Source organism: Metopolophium dirhodum, chromosome 4 (genome assembly GCF_019925205.1).
Source record: "Metopolophium dirhodum isolate CAU chromosome 4, ASM1992520v1, whole genome shotgun sequence".
NCBI lineage: Eukaryota > Metazoa > Arthropoda > Insecta > Hemiptera > Aphididae > Metopolophium > Metopolophium dirhodum.
Window position 1 is genome coordinate 18123142 of NC_083563.1, and position 26429 is coordinate 18149570.

At 27.5% G+C, this 26429-nt stretch overlaps 1 protein-coding gene across 3 annotated transcripts in view; it reads left to right on the top strand.

The window, feature by feature from the left end:
- The window catches only part of LOC132943231 (uncharacterized), a 66701-nt gene that overhangs the window by 38136 nt on the left and 2136 nt on the right, over positions 1 to 26429 (top strand). The window lies entirely within an intron of this gene.

Here is a 26429-nt window from a genome sequence, read left to right on the forward strand (position 1 = left end):
TATGTGTATTTCCACAATATAATTTATATAAATTTTTTTTGTATTCTAAAATGCATTTGCCGGCGGGCGCCACCACCTTCCTTCAATTTTTTATTATAATTTAACTTTAGCCGAATATTTTAAACATTGATAACCTGGTACCATACTATCCTTCTTTTATGAACTAAATATTTTGAATAGTTTTTTCTGTTTAAGTTTCGAGACATTTTAGTTTGAACTTTGAATGTGTATTCATACAGTCAAATTTTTTCCAAATTTTTTTTTTGTTTTCTAAAATCTATTTGCCTGCGGGCGCCAACACCTCCCTTCAATTTTTTTTTTTTAGTACTGTAACTCTAGTTGAATATTTTGTATTGACTTGAAAATTGATATCATGGTGACCCAAGAACAATCATTCTTTAATGAACTAAATATATTGAATAGTTTTTTCCAAATTTTTTTTTTGTTTTCTAAGATCTATTTGCCTGCGGGCGCCAACACCTCCCTTCAATTATTTTTTTTATGTTTTTAACTCTAGCCAAATTTTTTAAACATTGACAATCTGGTGCCCCATGAATAATCATTCTTTAATGAACTAAATATTTTGAATAGTTTTTTCTGTTTAAGTTCCGGGACATTTTAGTTTGAACTTTGTAATGTGTATCACACAGTCAAATTTTTTCCAAATTTTTTTTTTTGTTTTCTAAAAGCTATTTGCCTGCGGGGCCAACACCTCCCTTCAATTTTTTTTTTTTTTAGTACTGTAACTCTAGTTGAATATTTTGTATTGACTTGAAAATTGATATCATGGCGACCCAAGAATAATCATTCTTTAATAAACAAAATATTTTGAATAATTTTTTCTTTTTAAGATTTTGGAGATTTTAGTTTTTTGTTTATTATGTGTATTTCCACAATATAATTTATATAAATTTTTTTTGTATTCTAAAATGCATTTGCCGGCGGGCGCCACCACCTTCCTTCAATTTTTTATTATAATTTAACTTTAGCCGAATATTTTAAACATTGATAACCTGGTACCATACTATCCTTCTTTTATGAACTAAATATATTGAATAGTTTTTTCCAAATTTTTTTTTTGTTTTCTAAGATCTATTTGCCTGCGGGCGCCAACACCTCCCTTCAATTATTTTTTTTATGTTTTTAACTCTAGCCAAATTTTTTAAACATTGACAATCTGGTGCCCCATGAATAATCATTCTTTAATGAACTAAATATTTTGAATAGTTTTTTCTGTTTAAGTTCCGGGACATTTTAGTTTGAACTTTGTAATGTGTATCACACAGTCAAATTTTTTCCAAATTTTTTTTTTTGTTTTCTAAAAGCTATTTGCCTGCGGGGCCAACACCTCCCTTCAATTTTTTTTTTTTTTAGTACTGTAACTCTAGTTGAATATTTTGTATTGACTTGAAAATTGATATCATGGCGACCCAAGAATAATCATTCTTTAATAAACAAAATATTTTGAATAATTTTTTCTTTTTAAGATTTTGGAGATTTTAGTTTTTTGTTTATTATGTGTATTTCCACAATATAATTTATATAAATTTTTTTTGTATTCTAAAATGCATTTGCCGGTGGGCGCCACCACCTTCCTTCAATTTTTTATTATAATTCAACTTTAGCCGAATATTTTAAACATTGATAACCTGGTACCATACTATCCTTCTTTTATGAACTAAATATTTTGAATAGTTTTTTCTGTTTAAGTTTCGAGACATTTTAGTTTCAACTTTGAATGTGTATTCATACAGTCAAATTTTTTCCAAATTTTTTTTTTGTTTTCTAAAATCTATTTGCCTGCGGGCGCCAACACCTCCCTTCAATTTTTTTTTTTTATGTTTTTAACTCTAGCCAAATTTTTTAAACATTGACAATCTGGTGCCCCATGAATAATCATTCTTTAATGAACTAAATATTTTGAATAGTTTTTTCTGTTTAAGTTCCGGGACATTTTAGTTTGAACTTTGTAATGTGTATCACACAGTCAAATTTTTTCCAATTTTTTTTTTTTGTTTTCTAAAAGCTATTTGCCTGCGGGCGCCAACACCTCCCTTCACTTTTTTTTTTTTAGTACTGTAACTCTAGTTGAATATTTTGTATTGACTTGAAAATTGATATCATGGCGACCCAAGAATAATCATTCTTTAATAAACAAAATATTTTGAATAATTTTTTCTTTTTAAGATTTTGGAGATTTTAGTTTTTTGTTTATTATGTGTATTTCCACAATATAATTTATATAAATTTTTTTTGTATTCTAAAATGCATTTGCCGGTGGGCGCCACCACCTTCCTTCAATTTTTTATTATAATTCAACTTTAGCCGAATATTTTAAACATTGATAACCTGGTACCATACTATCCTTCTTTTATGAACTAAATATTTTGAATAGTTTTTTCTGTTTAAGTTTCGAGACATTTTAGTTTGAACTTTGAATGTGTATTCATACAGTCAAATTTTTTCCAAATTTTTTTTTTTTGTTTTCTAAAATCTATTTGCCTGCGGGCGCCAACACCTCCCTTCAATTTTTTTTTTTTAGTACTGTAACTCTAGTTGAATATTTTGTATTGACTTGAAAATTGATATCATGGTGACTCAAGAATAATCATTCTTTAATAAACAAAATATGTTGAATAATTTTTTCTGTTTAAGATTTTGGAGATTTTAGTTTTTTGTTTGTTATGTGTATTTACACAATATAATTTATATAAATTTTTTTTGTATTCTAAAATGCATTTGCCAGCGGGCGCCACCACCTTCCTTCAATTTTTTATTATAATTTAACTTTAGCCGAATATTTTAAACATTGATAACCTGGTACCATACTATCCTTCTTTTATGAACTAAATATTTTGAATAGTTTTTTCTGTTTAAGTTCCGGGACATTTTAGTTTGAACTTTGTAATGTGTATCACACAGTCAAATTTTTTCCAATTTTTTTTTTTGTTTTCTAAAATCTATTTGCCTGCGGGCGCCAACACCTCCTTTCATTTTTTTTTTTTATGTTTTTAACTCTAGCCAAATTTTTTAAACATTGACAATCTGGTGCCCCATGAATAATCATTCTTTAATGAACTAAATATTTTGAATAGTTTTTTCTGTTTAAGTTCCGGGACATTTTAGTTTGAACTTTGTAATGTGTATCACACAGTCAAATTTTTTCCAAATTTTTTTTTTTTGTTTTCTAAAAGCTATTTGCCTGCGGGGCCAACACCTCCCTTCAATTTTTTTTTTTTTTAGTACTGTAACTCTAGTTGAATATTTTGTATTGACTTGAAAATTGATATCATGGCGACCCAAGAATAATCATTCTTTAATAAACAAAATATTTTGAATAATTTTTTCTTTTTAAGATTTTGGAGATTTTAGTTTTTTGTTTATTATGTGTATTTCCACAATATAATTTATATAAATTTTTTTTGTATTCTAAAATGCATTTGCCGGCGGGCGCCACCACCTTCCTTCAATTTTTTATTATAATTTAACTTTAGCCGAATATTTTAAACATTGATAACCTGGTACCATACTATCCTTCTTTTATGAACTAAATATTTTGAATAGTTTTTTCTGTTTAAGTTTCGAGACATTTTAGTTTGAACTTTGAATGTGTATTCATACAGTCAAATTTTTTCCAAATTTTTTTTTTGTTTTCTAAAATCTATTTGCCTGCGGGCGCCAACACCTCCCTTCAATTTTTTTTTTTTAGTACTGTAACTCTAGTTGAATATTTTGTATTGACTTGAAAATTGATATCATGGTGACCCAAGAACAATCATTCTTTAATGAACTAAATATATTGAATAGTTTTTTCCAAATTTTTTTTTTGTTTTCTAAGATCTATTTGCCTGCGGGCGCCAACACCTCCCTTCAATTTTTTTTTTTATGTTTTTAACTCTAGCCAAATTTTTTAAACATTGACAATCTGGTGCCCCATGAATAATCATTCTTTAATAAACAAAATATTTTGAATAATTTTTTCTTTTTAAGATTTTGGAGATTTTAGTTTTTTGTTTATTATGTGTATTTCCACAATATAATTTATATAAATTTTTTGCGTATTCTAAAATGCATTTGCCGGCGGGCGCCACCACCTTCCTTCAATTTTTTATTATAATTTAACTTTAGCCGAATATTTTAAACATTGATAACCTGGTACCATACTATCCTTCTTTTATGAACTAAATATTTTGAATAGTTTTTTCTGTTTAAGTTTCGGGACATTTTAGTTTGAACTTTGAATGTGTATTCATACAGACAAATTTTTTCCAAACTTTTTTTTTGTTTTCTAAAATCTATTTGCCTGCGGGCGCCAACACCTCCCTTCAATTTTTTTTTTTTATGTTTTTAACTCTAGCCAAATTTTTTAAACATTGACAATCTGGTGCCCCATGAATAATCATTCTTTAATGAACTAAATATTTTGAATAGTTTTTTCTGTTTAAGTTCCGGGACATTTTAGTTTGAACTTTGTAATGTGTATCACACAGTCAAATTTTTTCCAATTTTTTTTTTTTGTTTTCTAAAAGCTATTTGCCTGCGGCCGCCAACACCTCCCTTCACTTTTTTTTTTTTAGTACTGTAACTCTAGTAGAATATTTTGTATTGACTTGAAAATTGATATCATGGCGACCCAAGAATAATCATTCTTTAATAAACAAAATATTTTGAATAATTTTTTCTTTTTAAGATTTTGGAGATTTTAGTTTTTTGTTTATTATGTGTATTTCCACAATATAATTTATATAAATTTTTTTTGTATTCTAAAATGCATTTGCCGGTGGGCGCCACCACCTTCCTTCAATTTTTTATTATAATTCAACTTTAGCCGAATATTTTAAACATTGATAACCTGGTACCATACTATCCTTCTTTTATGAACTAAATATTTTGAATAGTTTTTTCTGTTTAAGTTTCGAGACATTTTAGTTTGAACTTTGAATGTGTATTCATACAGTCAAATTTTTTCCAAATTTTTTTTTTGTTTTCTAAAATCTATTTGCCTGCGGGCGCCAACACCTCCCTTCAATTTTTTTTTTTTAGTACTGTAACTCTAGTTGAATATTTTGTATTGACTTGAAAATTGATATCATGGTGACCCAAGAACAATCATTTTTTAATGAACTAAATATATTGAATAGTTTTTTCCAAATTTTTTTTTTGTTTTCTAAGATCTATTTGCCTGCGGGCGCCAACACCTCCCTTCAATTTTTTTTTTTATGTTTTTAACTCTAGCCAAATTTTTTAAACATTGACAATCTGGTGCCCCATGAATAATCATTCTTGAATGAACTAAATATTTTGAATAGTTTTTTCTGTTTAAGTTCCGGGACATTTTAGTTTGAACTTTGTAATGTGTATCACACAGTCAAATTTTTTTTTTTGTTTTCTAAAATCTATTTGCCTGCGGGCGCCAACATCTCCCTTCAATTTTTTTTTTTAGTACTGTAACTCTAGTTGAATATTTTGTATTGACTTGAAAATTGATATCATGGTGACCCAAGAATAATCATTCTTTAATGAACTAAATATATTGAATAGTTTTTTCCAAATTTTTTTTTTTGTTTTCTAAGATCTATTTGCCTGCGGGCCCCAACATCTCCCTTCAATTTTTTTTTTTAGTACTGTAACTCGAGTTGAATATTTTGTATTGACTTGAAAATTGATATCATGGTGACTCAAGAATAATCATTCTTTAATAAACAAAATATGTTGAATAATTTTTTCTGTTTAAGATTTTGGAGATTTTAGTTTTTTGTTTGTTATGTGTATTTCCATAATATAATTTATATAAATTTTTTTTGTTTTCTAAGATCTATTTGCCTGCGGGCGCCAACACCTCCCTTCAATTTTTTTTTTTTATGTTTTTAACTCTAGCCAAATTTTTTAAACATTGACAATCTGGTGCCCCATGAATAATCATTCTTTAATGAACTAAATATTTTGAATAGTTTTTTCTGTTTAAGTTCCGGGACATTTTAGTTTGAACTTTGTAATGTGTATCACACAGTCAAATTTTTTCCAATTTTTTTTTTTTGTTTTCTAAAAGCTATTTGCCTGCGGCCGCCAACACCTCCCTTCACTTTTTTTTTTTTAGTACTGTAACTCTAGTAGAATATTTTGTATTGACTTGAAAATTGATATCATGGCGACCCAAGAATAATCATTCTTTAATAAACAAAATATTTTGAATAATTTTTTCTTTTTAAGATTTTGGAGATTTTAGTTTTTTGTTTATTATGTGTATTTCCACAATATAATTTATATAAATTTTTTTTGTATTCTAAAATGCATTTGCCGGTGGGCGCCACCACCTTCCTTCAATTTTTTATTATAATTCAACTTTAGCCGAATATTTTAAACATTGATAACCTGGTACCATACTATCCTTCTTTTATGAACTAAATATTTTGAATAGTTTTTTCTGTTTAAGTTTCGAGACATTTTAGTTTGAACTTTGAATGTGTATTCATACAGTCAAATTTTTTCCAAATTTTTTTTTTGTTTTCTAAAATCTATTTGCCTGCGGGCGCCAACACCTCCCTTCAATTTTTTTTTTTTAGTACTGTAACTCTAGTTGAATATTTTGTATTGACTTGAAAATTGATATCATGGTGACCCAAGAACAATCATTTTTTAATGAACTAAATATATTGAATAGTTTTTTCCAAATTTTTTTTTTGTTTTCTAAGATCTATTTGCCTGCGGGCGCCAACACCTCCCTTCAATTTTTTTTTTTATGTTTTTAACTCTAGCCAAATTTTTTAAACATTGACAATCTGGTGCCCCATGAATAATCATTCTTGAATGAACTAAATATTTTGAATAGTTTTTTCTGTTTAAGTTCCGGGACATTTTAGTTTGAACTTTGTAATGTGTATCACACAGTCAAATTTTTTTTTTTGTTTTCTAAAATCTATTTGCCTGCGGGCGCCAACATCTCCCTTCAATTTTTTTTTTTAGTACTGTAACTCTAGTTGAATATTTTGTATTGACTTGAAAATTGATATCATGGTGACCCAAGAATAATCATTCTTTAATGAACTAAATATATTGAATAGTTTTTTCCAAATTTTTTTTTTTGTTTTCTAAGATCTATTTGCCTGCGGGCCCCAACATCTCCCTTCAATTTTTTTTTTTAGTACTGTAACTCGAGTTGAATATTTTGTATTGACTTGAAAATTGATATCATGGTGACTCAAGAATAATCATTCTTTAATAAACAAAATATGTTGAATAATTTTTTCTGTTTAAGATTTTGGAGATTTTAGTTTTTTGTTTGTTATGTGTATTTCCATAATATAATTTATATAAATTTTTTTTGTTTTCTAAGATCTATTTGCCTGCGGGCGCCAACACCTCCCTTCAATTTTTTTTTTTATGTTTTTAACTCTAGCCAAATTTTTTAAACATTGACAATCTGGTGCCCCATGAATAATCATTCTTGAATGAACTAAATATTTTGAATAGTTTTTTCTGTTTAAGTTCCGGGACATTTTAGTTTGAACTTTGTAATGTGTATCACACAGTCAAATTTTTTTTTTTGTTTTCTAAAATCTATTTGCCTGCGGGCGCCAACATCTCCCTTCAATTTTTTTTTTTAGTACTGTAACTCTAGTTGAATATTTTGTATTGACTTGAAAATTGATATCATGGTACCCAAGAATAATCATTCTTTAATAAACAAAATATTTTGAATAATTTTTTCTTTTTAAGATTTTGGAGATTTTAGTTTTTTGTTTATTATGTGTATTTCCACAATATAATTTATATAAATTTTTTTCGTATTCTAAAATGCATTTGCCGGCGGGCGCCACCACCTTCCTTCAATTTTTTATTATAATTTAACTTTAGCCGAATATTTTAAACATTGATAACCTGGTACCATACTATCCTTCTTTTATGAACTAAATATATTGAATAGTTTTTTCCAAATTTTTTTTTTGTTTTCTAAGATCTATTTGCCTGCGGGCGCCAACACCTCCCTTCAATTATTTTTTTTATGTTTTTAACTCTAGCCAAATTTTTTAAACATTGACAATCTGGTGCCCCATGAATAATCATTCTTTAATGAACTAAATATTTTGAATAGTTTTTTCTGTTTAAGTTCCGGGACATTTTAGTTTGAACTTTGTAATGTGTATCACACAGTCAAATTTTTTCCAAATTTTTTTTTTTTGTTTTCTAAAAGCTATTTGCCTGCGGGGCCAACACCTCCCTTCAATTTTTTTTTTTTTTAGTACTGTAACTCTAGTTGAATATTTTGTATTGACTTGAAAATTGATATCATGGCGACCCAAGAATAATCATTCTTTAATAAACAAAATATTTTGAATAATTTTTTCTTTTTAAGATTTTGGAGATTTTAGTTTTTTGTTTATTATGTGTATTTCCACAATATAATTTATATAAATTTTTTTTGTATTCTAAAATGCATTTGCCGGTTGGCGCCACCACCTTCCTTCAATTTTTTATTATAATTCAACTTTAGCCGAATATTTTAAACATTGATAACCTGGTACCATACTATCCTTCTTTTATGAACTAAATATTTTGAATAGTTTTTTCTGTTTAAGTTTCGAGACATTTTAGTTTCAACTTTGAATGTGTATTCATACAGTCAAATTTTTTCCAAATTTTTTTTTTGTTTTCTAAAATCTATTTGCCTGCGGGCGCCAACACCTCCCTTCAATTTTTTTTTTTTATGTTTTTAACTCTAGCCAAATTTTTTAAACATTGACAATCTGGTGCCCCATGAATAATCATTCTTTAATGAACTAAATATTTTGAATAGTTTTTCTGTTTAAGTTCCGGGACATTTTAGTTTGAACTTTGTAATGTGTATCACACAGTCAAATTTTTTCCAATTTTTTTTTTTTGTTTTCTAAAAGCTATTTGCCTGCGGGCGCCAACACCTCCCTTCACTTTTTTTTTTTTAGTACTGTAACTCTAGTTGAATATTTTGTATTGACTTGAAAATTGATATCATGGCGACCCAAGAATAATCATTCTTTAATAAACAAAATATTTTGAATAATTTTTTCTTTTTAAGATTTTGGAGATTTTAGTTTTTTGTTTATTATGTGTATTTCCACAATATAATTTATATAAATTTTTTTTGTATTCTAAAATGCATTTGCCGGTGGGCGCCACCACCTTCCTTCAATTTTTTATTATAATTCAACTTTAGCCGAATATTTTAAACATTGATAACCTGGTACCATACTATCCTTCTTTTATGAACTAAATATTTTGAATAGTTTTTTCTGTTTAAGTTTCGAGACATTTTAGTTTGAACTTTGAATGTGTATTCATACAGTCAAATTTTTTCCAAATTTTTTTTTTGTTTTCTAAAATCTATTTGCCTGCGGGCGCCAACACCTCCCTTCAATTTTTTTTTTTTAGTACTGTAACTCTAGTTGAATATTTTGTATTGACTTGAAAATTGATATCATGGTGACTCAAGAATAATCATTCTTTAATAAACAAAATATGTTGAATAATTTTTTCTGTTTAAGATTTTGGAGATTTTAGTTTTTTGTTTGTTATGTGTATTTACACAATATAATTTATATAAATTTTTTTTGTATTCTAAAATGCATTTGCCAGCGGGCGCCACCACCTTCCTTCAATTTTTTATTATAATTTAACTTTAGCCGAATATTTTAAACATTGATAACCTGGTACCATACTATCCTTCTTTTATGAACTAAATATTTTGAATAGTTTTTTCTGTTTAAGTTCCGGGACATTTTAGTTTGAACTTTGTAATGTGTATCACACAGTCAAATTTTTTCCAATTTTTTTTTTTTGTTTTCTAAAATCTATTTGCCTGCGGGCGCCAACACCTCCTTTCAATTTTTTTTTTTATGTTTTTAACTCTAGCCAAATTTTTTAAACATTGACAATCTGGTGCCCCATGAATAATCATTCTTTAATGAACTAAATATTTTGAATAGTTTTTTCTGTTTAAGTTCCGGGACATTTTAGTTTGAACTTTGTAATGTGTATCACACAGTCAAATTTTTTCCAAATTTTTTTTTTTGTTTTCTAAAAGCTATTTGCCTGCGGGGCCAACACCTCCCTTCAATTTTTTTTTTTTTTAGTACTGTAACTCTAGTTGAATATTTTGTATTGACTTGAAAATTGATATCATGGCGACCCAAGAATAATCATTCTTTAATAAACAAAATATTTTGAATAATTTTTTCTTTTTAAGATTTTGGAGATTTTAGTTTTTTGTTTATTATGTGTATTTCCACAATATAATTTATATAAATTTTTTTTGTATTCTAAAATGCATTTGCCGGCGGGCGCCACCACCTTCCTTCAATTTTTTATTATAATTTAACTTTAGCCGAATATTTTAAACATTGATAACCTGGTACCATACTATCCTTCTTTTATGAACTAAATATTTTGAATAGTTTTTTCTGTTTAAGTTTCGAGACATTTTAGTTTGAACTTTGAATGTGTATTCATACAGTCAAATTTTTTCCAAATTTTTTTTTTGTTTTCTAAAATCTATTTGCCTGCGGGCGCCAACACCTCCCTTCAATTTTTTTTTTTTAGTACTGTAACTCTAGTTGAATATTTTGTATTGACTTGAAAATTGATATCATGGTGACCCAAGAACAATCATTCTTTAATGAACTAAATATATTGAATAGTTTTTTCCAAATTTTTTTTTTGTTTTCTAAGATATATTTGCCTGCGGGCGCCAACACCTCCCTTCAATTTTTTTTTTTATGTTTTTAACTCTAGCCAAATTTTTTAAACATTGACAATCTGGTGCCCCATGAATAATCATTCTTTAATAAACAAAATATTTTGAATAATTTTTTCTTTTTAAGATTTTGGAGATTTTAGTTTTTTGTTTATTATGTGTATTTCCACAATATAATTTATATAAATTTTTTGCGTATTCTAAAATGCATTTGCCGGCGGGCGCCACCACCTTCCTTCAATTTTTTATTATAATTTAACTTTAGCCGAATATTTTAAACATTGATAACCTGGTACCATACTATCCTTCTTTTATGAACTAAATATTTTGAATAGTTTTTTCTGTTTAAGTTTCGGGACATTTTAGTTTGAACTTTGAATGTGTATTCATACAGACAAATTTTTTCCAAACTTTTTTTTTGTTTTCTAAAATCTATTTGCCTGCGGGCGCCAACACCTCCCTTCAATTTTTTTTTTTTATGTTTTTAACTCTAGCCAAATTTTTTAAACATTGACAATCTGGTGCCCCATGAATAATCATTCTTTAATGAACTAAATATTTTGAATAGTTTTTTCTGTTTAAGTTCCGGGACATTTTAGTTTGAACTTTGTAATGTGTATCACACAGTCAAATTTTTTCCAATTTTTTTTTTTTGTTTTCTAAAAGCTATTTGCCTGCGGCCGCCAACACCTCCCTTCACTTTTTTTTTTTTAGTACTGTAACTCTAGTAGAATATTTTGTATTGACTTGAAAATTGATATCATGGCGACCCAAGAATAATCATTCTTTAATAAACAAAATATTTTGAATAATTTTTTCTTTTTAAGATTTTGGAGATTTTAGTTTTTTGTTTATTATGTGTATTTCCACAATATAATTTATATAAATTTTTTTTGTATTCTAAAATGCATTTGCCGGTGGGCGCCACCACCTTCCTTCAATTTTTTATTATAATTCAACTTTAGCCGAATATTTTAAACATTGATAACCTGGTACCATACTATCCTTCTTTTATGAACTAAATATTTTGAATAGTTTTTTCTGTTTAAGTTTCGAGACATTTTAGTTTGAACTTTGAATGTGTATTCATACAGTCAAATTTTTTCCAAATTTTTTTTTTGTTTTCTAAAATCTATTTGCCTGCGGGCGCCAACACCTCCCTTCAATTTTTTTTTTTTAGTACTGTAACTCTAGTTGAATATTTTGTATTGACTTGAAAATTGATATCATGGTGACCCAAGAACAATCATTCTTTAATGAACTAAATATATTGAATAGTTTTTTCCAAATTTTTTTTTTGTTTTCTAAGATCTATTTGCCTGCGGGCGCCAACACCTCCCTTCAATTTTTTTTTTTATGTTTTTAACTCTAGCCAAATTTTTTAAACATTGACAATCTGGTGCCCCATGAATAATCATTCTTGAATGAACTAAATATTTTGAATAGTTTTTTCTGTTTAAGTTCCGGGACATTTTAGTTTGAACTTTGTAATGTGTATCACACAGTCAAATTTTTTTTTTTTGTTTTCTAAAATCTATTTGCCTGCGGGCGCCAACATCTCCCTTCAATTTTTTTTTTTAGTACTGTAACTCTAGTTGAATATTTTGTATTGACTTGAAAATTGATATCATGGTACCCAAGAATAATCATTCTTTAATAAACAAAATATTTTGAATAATTTTTTCTTTTTAAGATTTTGGAGATTTTAGTTTTTTGTTTATTATGTGTATTTCCACAATATAATTTATATAATTTTTTTTTGTATTCTAAAATGCATTTGCCGGCGGGCGCCACCACCTTCCTTCAATTTTTTATTATAATTTAACTTTAGCCGAATATTTTAAACAATGATAACCTGGTACCATACTATCCTTCTTTTATGAACTAAATATTTTGAATAGTTTTTTCTGTTTAAGTTTCGGGACATTTTAGTTTGAACTTTGAATGTGTATTCATACAGACAAATTTTTTCCAAACTTTTTTTTTGTTTTCTAAAATCTATTTGCCTGCGGGCGCCAACACCTCCCTTCAATTTTTTTTTTATGTTTTTAACTCTAGCCAAATTTTTTAAACATTGACAATCTGGTGCCCCATGAATAATCATTCTTGAATGAACTAAATATTTTGAATAGTTTTTTCTGTTTAAGTTCCGGGACATTTTAGTTTGAACTTTGTAATGTGTATCACACAGTCAAATTTTTTTTTTTGTTTTCTAAAATCTATTTGCCTGCGGGCGCCAACATCTCCCTTCAATTTTTTTTTTTAGTACTGTAACTCTAGTTGAATATTTTGTATTGACTTGAAAATTGATATCATGGTGACCCAAGAATAATCATTCTTTAATGAACTAAATATATTGAATAGTTTTTTCCAAACTTTTTTTTTTGTTTTCTAAGATCTATTTGCCTGCGGGCCCCAACATCTCCCTTCAATTTTTTTTTTTAGTACTGTAACTCGAGTTGAATATTTTGTATTGACTTGAAAATTGATATCATGGTGACTCAAGAATAATCATTCTTTAATAAACAAAATATGTTGAATAATTTTTTCTGTTTAAGATTTTGGAGATTTTAGTTTTTTGTTTGTTATGTGTATTTCCATAATATAATTTATATAAATTTTTTTTGTATTCTAAAATGCATTTGCCGGCGGGCGCCACCACCTTCCTTCAATTTTTTATTATAATTTAACTCTAGCCAAATTTTTTAAACATTGACAATCTGGTGCCCCATGAATAATCATTCTTTAATGAACTAAATATTTTGAATAGTTTTTTCTGTTTAAGTTCCGGGACATTTTAGTTTGAACTTTGAATGTGTATTCATACAGTCAAATTTTTTCCAAATTTTTTTTTTGTTTTCTAAAATCTATTTGCCTGCGGGCGCCAACACCTCCCTTCAATTTTTTTTTTTTAGTACTGTAACTCTAGTTGAATATTTTGTATTGACTTGAAAATTGATATCATGGTGACCCAAGAACAATCATTCTTTAATGAACTAAATATATTGAATAGTTTTTTCCAAATTTTTTTTTTGTTTTCTAAGATCTATTTGCCTGCGGGCGCCAACACCTCCCTTCAATTTTTTTTTTTATGTTTTTAACTCTAGCCAAATTTTTTAAACATTGACAATCTGGTGCCCCATGAATAATCATTCTTGAATGAACTAAATATTTTGAATAGTTTTTTCTGTTTAAGTTCCGGGACATTTTAGTTTGAACTTTGTAATGTGTATCACACAGTCAAATTTTTTTTTTTGTTTTCTAAAATCTATTTGCCTGCGGGCGCCAACATCTCCCTTCAATTTTTTTTTTTAGTACTGTAACTCTAGTTGAATATTTTGTATTGACTTGAAAATTGATATCATGGTACCCAAGAATAATCATTCTTTAATAAACAAAATATTTTGAATAATTTTTTCTTTTTAAGATTTTGGAGATTTTAGTTTTTTGTTTATTATGTGTATTTCCACAATATAATTTATATAATTTTTTTTTGTATTCTAAAATGCATTTGCCGGCGGGCGCCACCACCTTCCTTCAATTTTTTATTATAATTTAACTTTAGCCGAATATTTTAAACAATGATAACCTGGTACCATACTATCCTTCTTTTATGAACTAAATATTTTGAATAGTTTTTTCTGTTTAAGTTTCGGGACATTTTAGTTTGAACTTTGAATGTGTATTCATACAGACAAATTTTTTCCAAACTTTTTTTTTGTTTTCTAAAATCTATTTGCCTGCGGGCGCCAACACCTCCCTTCAATTTTTTTTTTATGTTTTTAACTCTAGCCAAATTTTTTAAACATTGACAATCTGGTGCCCCATGAATAATCATTCTTGAATGAACTAAATATTTTGAATAGTTTTTTCTGTTTAAGTTCCGGGACATTTTAGTTTGAACTTTGTAATGTGTATCACACAGTCAAATTTTTTTTTTTGTTTTCTAAAATCTATTTGCCTGCGGGCGCCAACATCTCCCTTCAATTTTTTTTTTTAGTACTGTAACTCTAGTTGAATATTTTGTATTGACTTGAAAATTGATATCATGGTGACCCAAGAATAATCATTCTTTAATGAACTAAATATATTGAATAGTTTTTTCCAAACTTTTTTTTTTGTTTTCTAAGATCTATTTGCCTGCGGGCCCCAACATCTCCCTTCAATTTTTTTTTTTAGTACTGTAACTCGAGTTGAATATTTTGTATTGACTTGAAAATTGATATCATGGTGACTCAAGAATAATCATTCTTTAATAAACAAAATATGTTGAATAATTTTTTCTGTTTAAGATTTTGGAGATTTTAGTTTTTTGTTTGTTATGTGTATTTCCATAATATAATTTATATAAATTTTTTTTGTATTCTAAAATGCATTTGCCGGCGGGCGCCACCACCTTCCTTCAATTTTTTATTATAATTTAACTCTAGCCAAATTTTTTAAACATTGACAATCTGGTGCCCCATGAATAATCATTCTTTAATGAACTAAATATTTTGAATAGTTTTTTCTGTTTAAGTTCCGGGACATTTTAGTTTGAACTTTGAATGTGTATTCATACAGTCAAATTTTTTCCAAATTTTTTTTTTGTTTTCTAAAATCTATTTGCCTGCGGGCGCCAACACCTCCCTTCAATTTTTTTTTTTTAGTACTGTAACTCTAGTTGAATATTTTGTATTGACTTGAAAATTGATATCATGGTGACCCAAGAACAATCATTCTTTAATGAACTAAATATATTGAATAGTTTTTTCCAAATTTTTTTTTTTGTTTTCTAAGATCTATTTGCCTGCGGGCGCCAACACCTCCCTTCAATTTTTTTTTTTATGTTTTTAACTCTAGCCAAATTTTTTAAACATTGACAATCTGGTGCCCCATGAATAATCATTCTTGAATGAACTAAATATTTTGAATAGTTTTTTCTGTTTAAGTTCCGGGACATTTTAGTTTGAACTTTGTAATGTGTATCACACAGTCAAATTTTTTTTTTTGTTTTCTAAAATCTATTTGCCTGCGGGCGCCAACATCTCCCTTCAATTTTTTTTTTTAGTACTGTAACTCTAGTTGAATATTTTGTATTGACTTGAAAATTGATATCATGGTACCCAAGAATAATCATTCTTTAATAAACAAAATATTTTGAATAATTTTTTCTTTTTAAGATTTTGGAGATTTTAGTTTTTTGTTTATTATGTGTATTTCCACAATATAATTTATATAATTTTTTTTTTGTATTCTAAAATGCATTTGCCGGCGGGCGCCACCACCTTCCTTCAATTTTTTATTATAATTTAACTTTAGCCGAATATTTTAAACAATGATAACCTGGTACCATACTATCCTTCTTTTATGAACTAAATATTTTGAATAGTTTTTTCTGTTTAAGTTTCGGGACATTTTAGTTTGAACTTTGAATGTGTATTCATACAGACAAATTTTTTCCAAACTTTTTTTTTGTTTTCTAAAATCTATTTGCCTGCGGGCGCCAACACCTCCCTTCAATTTTTTTTTTATGTTTTTAACTCTAGCCAAATTTTTTAAACATTGACAATCTGGTGCCCCATGAATAATCATTCTTGAATGAACTAAATATTTTGAATAGTTTTTTCTGTTTAAGTTCCGGGACATTTTAGTTTGAACTTTGTAATGTGTATCACACAGTCAAATTTTTTTTTTTGTTTTCTAAAATCTATTTGCCTGCGGGCGCCAACATCTCCCTTCAATTTTTTTTTTTAGTACTGTAACTCTAGTTGAATATTTTGTATTGACTTGAAAATTGATATCATGGTGACCCAAGAATAATCATTCTTTAATGAACTAAATATATTGAATAGTTTTTTCCAAACTTTTTTTTTTGTTTTCTAAGATCTATTTGCCTGCGGGCCCCAACATCTCCCTTCAATTTTTTTTTTTAGTACTGTAACTCGAGTTGAATATTTTGTATTGACTTGAAAATTGATATCATGGTGACTCAAGAATAATCATTCTTTAATAAACAAAATATGTTGAATAATTTTTTCTGTTTAAGATTTTGGAGATTTTAGTTTTTTGTTTGTTATGTGTATTTCCATAATATAATTTATATAAATTTTTTTTGTATTCTAAAATGCATTTGCCGGCGGGCGCCACCACCTTCCTTCAATTTTTTATTATAATTTAACTCTAGCCAAATTTTTTAAACATTGACAATCTGGTGCCCCATGAATAATCATTCTTTAATGAACTAAATATTTTGAATAGTTTTTTCTGTTTAAGTTCCGGGACATTTTAGTTTGAACTTTGAATGTGTATTCATACAGTCAAATTTTTTCCAAATTTTTTTTTTGTTTTCTAAAATCTATTTGCCTGCGGGCGCCAACACCTCCCTTCAATTTTTTTTTTTTAGTACTGTAACTCTAGTTGAATATTTTGTATTGACTTGAAAATTGATATCATGGTGACCCAAGAACAATCATTCTTTAATGAACTAAATATATTGAATAGTTTTTTCCAAATTTTTTTTTTTGTTTTCTAAGATCTATTTGCCTGCGGGCGCCAACACCTCCCTTCAATTTTTTTTTTTATGTTTTTAACTCTAGCCAAATTTTTTAAACATTGACAATCTGGTGCCCCATGAATAATCATTCTTGAATGAACTAAATATTTTGAATAGTTTTTTCTGTTTAAGTTCCGGGACATTTTAGTTTGAACTTTGTAATGTGTATCACACAGTCAAATTTTTTTTTTTGTTTTCTAAAATCTATTTGCCTGCGGGCGCCAACATCTCCCTTCAATTTTTTTTTTTAGTACTGTAACTCTAGTTGAATATTTTGTATTGACTTGAAAATTGATATCATGGTACCCAAGAATAATCATTCTTTAATAAACAAAATATTTTGAATAATTTTTTCTTTTTAAGATTTTGGAGATTTTAGTTTTTTGTTTATTATGTGTATTTCCACAATATAATTTATATAATTTTTTTTTGTATTCTAAAATGCATTTGCCGGCGGGCGCCACCACCTTCCTTCAATTTTTTATTATAATTTAACTTTAGCCGAATATTTTAAACAATGATAACCTGGTACCATACTATCCTTCTTTTATGAACTAAATATTTTGAATAGTTTTTTCTGTTTAAGTTTCGGGACATTTTAGTTTGAACTTTGAATGTGTATTCATACAGACAAATTTTTTCCAAACTTTTTTTTTGTTTTCTAAAATCTATTTGCCTGCGGGCGCCAACACCTCCCTTCAATTTTTTTTTTATGTTTTTAACTCTAGCCAAATTTTTTAAACATTGACAATCTGGTGCCCCATGAATAATCATTCTTGAATGAACTAAATATTTTGAATAGTTTTTTCCAAATTTTTTTTTTGTTTTCTAAGATCTATTTGCCTGCGGGCGCCAACACCTCCCTTCAATTTTTTTTTTTATGTTTTTAACTCTAGCCAAATTTTTTAAACATTGACAATCTGGTGCCCCATGAATAATCATTCTTGAATGAACTAAATATTTTGAATAGTTTTTTCTGTTTAAGTTCCGGGACATTTTAGTTTGAACTTTGTAATGTGTATCACACAGTCAAATTTTTTTTTTTGTTTTCTAAGATCTATTTGCCTGCGGGCGCCAACACCTCCCTTCAATTTTTTTTTTTATGTTTTTAACTCTAGCCAAATTTTTTAAACATTGACAATCTGGTGCCCCATGAATAATCATTCTTTAATAAACAAAATATTTTGAATAATTTTTTCTTTTTAAGATTTTGGAGATTTTAGTTTTTTGTTTATTATGTGTATTTCCACAATATAATTTATATAAATTTTTTGCGTATTCTAAAATGCATTTGCCGGCGGGCGCCACCACCTTCCTTCAATTTTTTATTATAATTTAACTTTAGCCGAATATTTTAAACATTGATAACCTGGTACCATACTATCCTTCTTTTATGAACTAAATATTTTGAATAGTTTTTTCTGTTTAAGTTTCGGGACATTTTAGTTTGAACTTTGAATGTGTATTCATACAGACAAATTTTTTCCAAACTTTTTTTTTGTTTTCTAAAATCTATTTGCCTGCGGGCGCCAACACCTCCCTTCAATTTTTTTTTTTTATGTTTTTAACTCTAGCCAAATTTTTTAAACATTGACAATCTGGTGCCCCATGAATAATCATTCTTTAATGAACTAAATATTTTGAATAGTTTTTTCTGTTTAAGTTCCGGGACATTTTAGTTTGAACTTTGTAATGTGTATCACACAGTCAAATTTTTTCCAATTTTTTTTTTTTTGTTTTCTAAAAGCTATTTGCCTGCGGCCGCCAACACCTCCCTTCACTTTTTTTTTTTTAGTACTGTAACTCTAGTAGAATATTTTGTATTGACTTGAAAATTGATATCATGGCGACCCAAGAATAATCATTCTTTAATAAACAAAATATTTTGAATAATTTTTTCTTTTTAAGATTTTGGAGATTTTAGTTTTTTGTTTATTATGTGTATTTCCACAATATAATTTATATAAATTTTTTTTGTATTCTAAAATGCATTTGCCGGTGGGCGCCACCACCTTCCTTCAATTTTTTATTATAATTCAACTTTAGCCGAATATTTTAAACATTGATAACCTGGTACCATACTATCCTTCTTTTATGAACTAAATATTTTGAATAGTTTTTTCTGTTTAAGTTTCGAGACATTTTAGTTTGAACTTTGAATGTGTATTCATACAGTCAAATTTTTTCCAAATTTTTTTTTTGTTTTCTAAAATCTATTTGCCTGCGGGCGCCAACACCTCCCTTCAATTTTTTTTTTTTAGTACTGTAACTCTAGTTGAATATTTTGTATTGACTTGAAAATTGATATCATGGTGACCCAAGAACAATCATTCTTTAATGAACTAAATATATTGAATAGTTTTTTCCAAATTTTTTTTTTGTTTTCTAAGATCTATTTGCCTGCGGGCGCCAACACCTCCCTTCAATTTTTTTTTTTATGTTTTTAACTCTAGCCAAATTTTTTAAACATTGACAATCTGGTGCCCCATGAATAATCATTCTTGAATGAACTAAATATTTTGAATAGTTTTTTTCTGTTTAAGTTCCGGGACATTTTAGTTTGAACTTTGTAATGTGTATCACACAGTCAAATTTTTTTTTTGTTTTCTAAAATCTATTTGCCTGCGGGCGCCAACATCTCCCTTCAATTTTTTTTTTTAGTACTGTAACTCTAGTTGAATATTTTGTATTGACTTGAAAATTGATATCATGGTGACCCAAGAATAATCATTCTTTAATGAACTAAATATATTGAATAGTTTTTTCCAAACTTTTTTTTTTGTTTTCTAAGATCTATTTGCCTGCGGGCCCCAACATCTTCCTTCAATTTTTTTTTTTTAGTACTGTAACTCGAGTTGAATATTTTGTATTGACTTGAAAATTGATATCATGGTGACTCAAGAATAATCATTCTTTAATAAACAAAATATGTTGAATAATTTTTTCTGTTTAAGATTTTGGAGATTTTAGTTTTTTGTTTGTTATGTGTATTTCCATAATATAATTTATATAAATTTTTTTTGTATTCTAAAATGCATTTGCCGGCGGGCGCCACCACCTTCCTTCAATTTTTTATTATAATTTAACTCTAGCCAAATTTTTTAAACATTGACAATCTGGTGCCCCATGAATAATCATTCTTTAATTAACTAAATATTTTGAATAGTTTTTTCTGTTTAAGTTCCGGGACATTTTAGTTTGAACTTTGTAATGTGTATCACACAGTCAAATTTTTTCCAAATTTTTTTTTTTGTTTTCTAAAAGCTATTTGCCTGCGGGCGCCAACACCTCCCTTCAATTTTTTTTTTTTAGTACTGTAACTCTAGTTGAATATTTTGTATTGACTTGAAAATTGATATCATGGCGACCCAAGAATAATCATTCTTTAATAAACAAAATATTTTGAATAATTTTTTCTTTTTAAGATTTTGGAGATTTTAGTTTTTTGTTTATTATGTGTATTTCCACAATATAATTTATATAATTTTTTTTTGTATTCTAAAATGCATTTGCCGGCGGGCGCCACCACCTTCCTTCAATTTTTTTATTATAATTTAACTTTAGCCGAATATTTTAAACATTGATAACCTGGTACCATACTATCCTTCTTTTATGAACTAAATATTTTGAATAGTTTTTTTCTGTTTAAGTTTCGAGACATTTTAGTTTGAACTTTGAATGTGTATTCATACAGTCAAATTTTTTCCAAATTTTTTTTTTGTTTTCTAAAATCTATTTGCCTGCGGGCGCCAACACCTCCCTTCAATTTTTTTTTTTAGTACTGTAACTCTAGTTGAATATTTTGTATTGACTTGAAAATTGATATCATGGTGACCCAAGAATAATCATTCTTTAATAAACAAAATATGTTGAATAATTTTTTTCTGTTTAAGATTTTGGAGATTTTAGTTTTTTGTTTGTTATGTGTATTTCCACAATATAATTTATATAAATTTTTTTTGTATTCTAAAATGCATTTGCCGGCGGGCGCCACCACCTTCCTTCAATTTTTTATTATAATTTAACTTTAGCCGAATATTTTAAACATTGATAACCTGGTACCATACTATCCTTCTTTTATGAACTAAATATTTTGAATAGTTTTTTCTGTTTAAGTTTCGGGACATTTTAGTTTGAACTTTGTAATGTGTATCACACAGTCAAATTTTTTTTTTTGTTTTCTAAACTCTATTTGCCTGCGGGCGCCAACATCTCCCTTCAATTTTTTTTTTTTAGTACTGTAACTCGAGTTGAATATTTTGTATTGACTTGAAAATTGATATCATGGTGACTCAAGAATAATCATTCTTTAATAAACAAAATATGTTGAATAATTTTTTCTGTTTAAGATTTTGGAGATTTTAGTTTTTTGTTTGTTATGTGTATTTCCACGATATAATTTATATAAATTTTTTTTGTATTCTAAAATGCATTTGCCGGCGGGCGCCACCACCTTCCTTCAATTTTTTATTATAATTTAACTCTAGCCAAATTTTTTAAACATTGACAATCTGGTGCCCCATGAATAATCATTCTTTAATGAACTAAATATTTTGAATAGTTTTTTCTAAATTTTTTTCCAAATTTTTTTTTTGTTTTCTAAAATCTATTTGCCTGCGGGCGCCAACACCTCCCTTCAATTTTTTTTTTTTAGTACTGTAACTTTAGTTGAATATTTTGTATTGACTTGAAAATTGATATCATGGTGACCCAAGAATAATCATTCTTTAATGAACTAAATATTTTGAATAGTTTTTTCTAAATTTTTTTCCAAATTTTTTTTTTGTTTTCCAAGATCTATTTGTCTGTGGGCGCCAACACCTCCCTTCAATTTTTTTTTTTTATGTTTTTAACTCTAGCCAAATTTTTTAAACATTGACAATCTGGTGCCCCATGAATAATCATTCTTTAATGAACTAAATATTTTGAATAGTTTTTTCTGTTTAAGTTCCGGGACATTTTAGTTTGAACTTTGTAATGCGTATCACACAGTCAATTTTTTTTCCAATTTTTTTTTTTTTGTTTTCTAATATCTATTTGCCTGCGGGCGCCAACACCTCCCTTCAATTTTTCTTTTTTATGTTTTTAACTCTAGCCAAATTTTTTAAACATTGACAATCTGATGCCCCATGAATAATCATTCTTTAATGAACTAAATATTTTGAATAGTTGTTTCTAAATTTTTTTCCAAATTTTTTTTTTTGTTTTCTAAAATCTATTTGCCTGCGGGCGCCAACACCTCCCTTCAATTTTTATTTTTAGTAATGTAACTCTAGTTGAATATTTAGTATTGACGTGAAAATTAATAACTTGGTGCCTGTAAATAATCATTCTTTAATGAACTAAATATTTGGAATAGTTTTTTCTGTTTAATATTCTAGGCATTTTAGTTTGAACTTTGAAATGTAATTTTCTTCTGTAAAATTTTTTCAAAATTTTTTTTTTGGTTTCCTAAAATGCATTTGCCTGTGGGTGCCAACACCTTCCTTCAATTTTTTTTTTTAGTAATGTAACTCTAGTTGAATATTTAGTATTGACGTGAAAATTAATAACTTGGTGCCTGTAAATAATCATTCTTTAATGAACTAAATATTTGGAATAGTTTTTTTCTGTTTAATATTCTAGGCATTTTAGTTTGAACTTTGAAATGTAATTTTCTTCTGTAAAATTTTTTCAAAATTTTTCTTTGGTTTCCTAAAATACATTTGCCTGCGGGCGCCAACACCCTCCTTCAATTTTTTTTTTAGGATTTAACCTCTAGCCAAATTTTTTTAAACATTGACAATCTGGTACCCTTGAATAATCCTTATCTTTAATGAACTAAATATTTTAAATGGTTTTTTTCTGTTTAAGATTCTGGGCATTCTAGTTTTTACTTTGTAATGTGTATTCCTACACTTAATTTTTTCAAAATTTTTTTTTGGTTTCCTAAAATGCATTTGCCTGCGGGTGCCAACACCCTCCTTCAATTTTTTTTTATGATTTAAACTCTAGCCAAATATTTTAAACATTGACAATCTGGTACCTCTTGAATAATCCTTGTTTAATGAAATAAATATTTTAAATAGTTTTTTTTTGTTTAATATTCTAGGCATTTTAGTTTGAACTTTGAAATGTATTTTTCTTCTGTAAAATTTATTCAAAATTTTTTTTTTGGTTTCCTAAAATGCATGTGCCTGCGGGCGCCAACACCCTCCTTCAATTTTTTTTTTTAGTAATGTAACTTTAGTTGAATATTTTGTATTGACTTGAAAATTGATAACTTGGTGCCCTATGAATAATCATTCTTTAATGAACTAAATATTTTGAATACTTTTTTCTGTTTAAGTTTCTGGGCATTTTAGTTTGATGTGATTGATGTGTATTCCTACAATAAAATGTTTTTAAATTTTTTTTGGTTTTCTAAAATGTATTTGCCTGCGGGCGCCAACACCTCCCTTCAATTTTTTTTTATGATTTCATTTCTAGCCAAATTTTTTAAACATTGACAATCTGGTACCCTCTGAATAATACTTCTTCAATGAAATAAATATTTTAAAATAGTTTTTTTCTGTTTAAGATTTTGGAAATTTTAGTTAGAAGTTTTTAATGTGTATTCCCACAATATAATTTATTTAAATTTTTTTTTGTTTTCTAAAATGAATTTGCCTGCGGGCGTCAAATCCTCCCTTCAATTTTTTTTTATGATTTCATTTCTAGCTAAATTTTCTTAACTGTTGTCGAATACTTTGTTGACATTTTTCAAACATTGGTAACCTAGGGCATCAGGTTGATAATCTCGTGCCTTGTGAATAAACCTTCTTTAATGAACTACTTATAATTATTTTGAATAGTTTTAGATTCTGAGCGAAGCGATGAATGTATTGATTCTACAATGATGTGTGTTTTTTTTATTTTTTTTTTATTTTTTGTGTCTGTCATCACCTTTTAGGACAGTAAAAAGTGCTTGGATTTTCTTCAATAGTAACTTTTCTGATAGGAAAGTGAATCTAGTTGGTACTTTGGGGGGTCAAAAGTAAAAATTTCCCAGTAGTTTTCACAAGCGACGTGAAAAACAAAAGAAAAATTAAGGAAAAAACGGGAATTTTTACGCAAAATCTGTTTTGGTTTTTGGTGTAACTCTAAAACAAATGACCGTAGGGACATGACATTTTGACTGAATGTTTATATTAGCATTTTCTATACACCATAAAATTTACAAAATATTTTGACTCTTTTTGACCTGTTTACAGCCATTGTCAGTTTTCAATTTTTTTAGTTTTTTTTTTCTATAAATATCAATAAAAGTTTATCTGTTGATTAAAAAAGCTTGAAAATTTAATAGAAGGCTCCTAGGTTATTGTTTCAAAGGCAGATGAAAAAAAATTAAAAATCCTTAGTCACAGTTTTTAATTATAAGCATTTTAAAGTTCAAATTTTGACAAAATACGGAAAAATCACGAAAAATAGCAAATTATTTTGAGTTGAGACTTCATAAAAATTTTTCTTTTTAAATCTAAGATTTGAAGATGTAATACAAGATTATCCATAAGTTTGTCCTACTTTTATCAAAAAAAAAATGTCTACAAGAGTCAAATTAAATTTTTATGAGCGTTTGAAATTCATATTTTTACAACATTTGATATTCACCTCGATATTTGATGTAACGATTTTCTTATTTTGTTGTAATTAAAAAACGTATGACTGTAGATACTTGAAAATTTGACTGAATGTTCATATTAGCATATTTCTATACACCATAAAATGTTGAAAATATTTTGACTCTTTTGGAGCTGTTTACGGACATTGTCAGTTTTCAATTTTTTTAGTTTTTTTTTCTATAAATATCAATAAATTTTTATTTGTTGGGTAAAAAAGCGTGAAAATTTAATATAAGGCTCCTGATATATCGTTCTAATAGCAGTTGAAAAAATATTAAAAATACATAGGCTCAATTGTTTTTTATAAGCATTTAAAGTTCAAATATTGACAACATTTATCAAATTTATAATTTATTAATTATTTTGTGGTTAAAAATGTATAAAAATGTTTAACTTTTATGGCTAAAGATTGAAAATTTAAAATAAGGCTCCGAGTAAATAGGTAATATATTAATTACTTTATTCACAATAATATCATCAAATATACTTGGTAAAATCATAGACTGACTGACCGTTTTCGCTCAGAATCGTTTTTCTTATACAATGATATTATATCATTGAATTCAAATTTAACACCATCCATTACAGTGACCCACTTGTAACCTACTGTACAGCAGAGTGACATCCACTTATCCACCTTTTTTCTGTTTAAGTTTCTGGGCATTTTAGTTTGAACTTTGTAATGTGTATTCCTACGGTCAAATGTTTTTAAATTTTTTTTGGTTTTCTAAAATGCATTTGCCTGCAGGCGCCAACACCTCCCTTCAATTTTTCTTTATGATTTCATTTCTAGCCAAATTTTTTAAACATTGACAATTTGGTACCCTCTGAATAATTCTTCTTTAATGAAATAAATATTTTTAAATAATTTTTTTCTGTTTACGTTTCTGGGCATTATCGTTTGTATTTTGTAATCTGTATTCCAAAAATAAAATTTTTTCCACATTTTTTTTTTTGTTTTCTAAAATACATTTGCCTGCGGGCGCCAACACCTCCCTTCAATTTTTTTTTTTTTTAGTAATATAACTAGTTGAGTTATTTGTATTGACTTGAACATTGATAATCTTGTGCCTTGTGAATAATTCTTCTTTAATGAACTACTTAAAATTATTTTGAATAGTTTTTTCTGTTTATGTTTCTGGGCATTTTAGTTTGAACTTTGTTATGTGTATTCCTACGGTAAAATGTTTTTACATTTTTTTTTGGTTTTCTAAAATACATTTGCCTGCGGGCGCTCACAGCTCCCTTCAATTTTTTTTTTTATGATTTTCATTGTAGACAAATTTTTTTAAACATGGACAATCTCATACTCTCTGAATAATCCTTCTTTAATGAACTAAATATTTTAAATAGTTTTTTCTGTTAAAGATTTTGGAGATTTTAGTTTGATGTTTGAATGTGTATTCCAGAAATATAATTAATTTAATTTTTTTTTTGTTTTTTAAAATTTATTTGCCAGTGGGCTCCAACACCCTCCTTCAAATTTTTTTTGTTAGTTATGTAACTGAAGTTGAATATTTTGTATTGA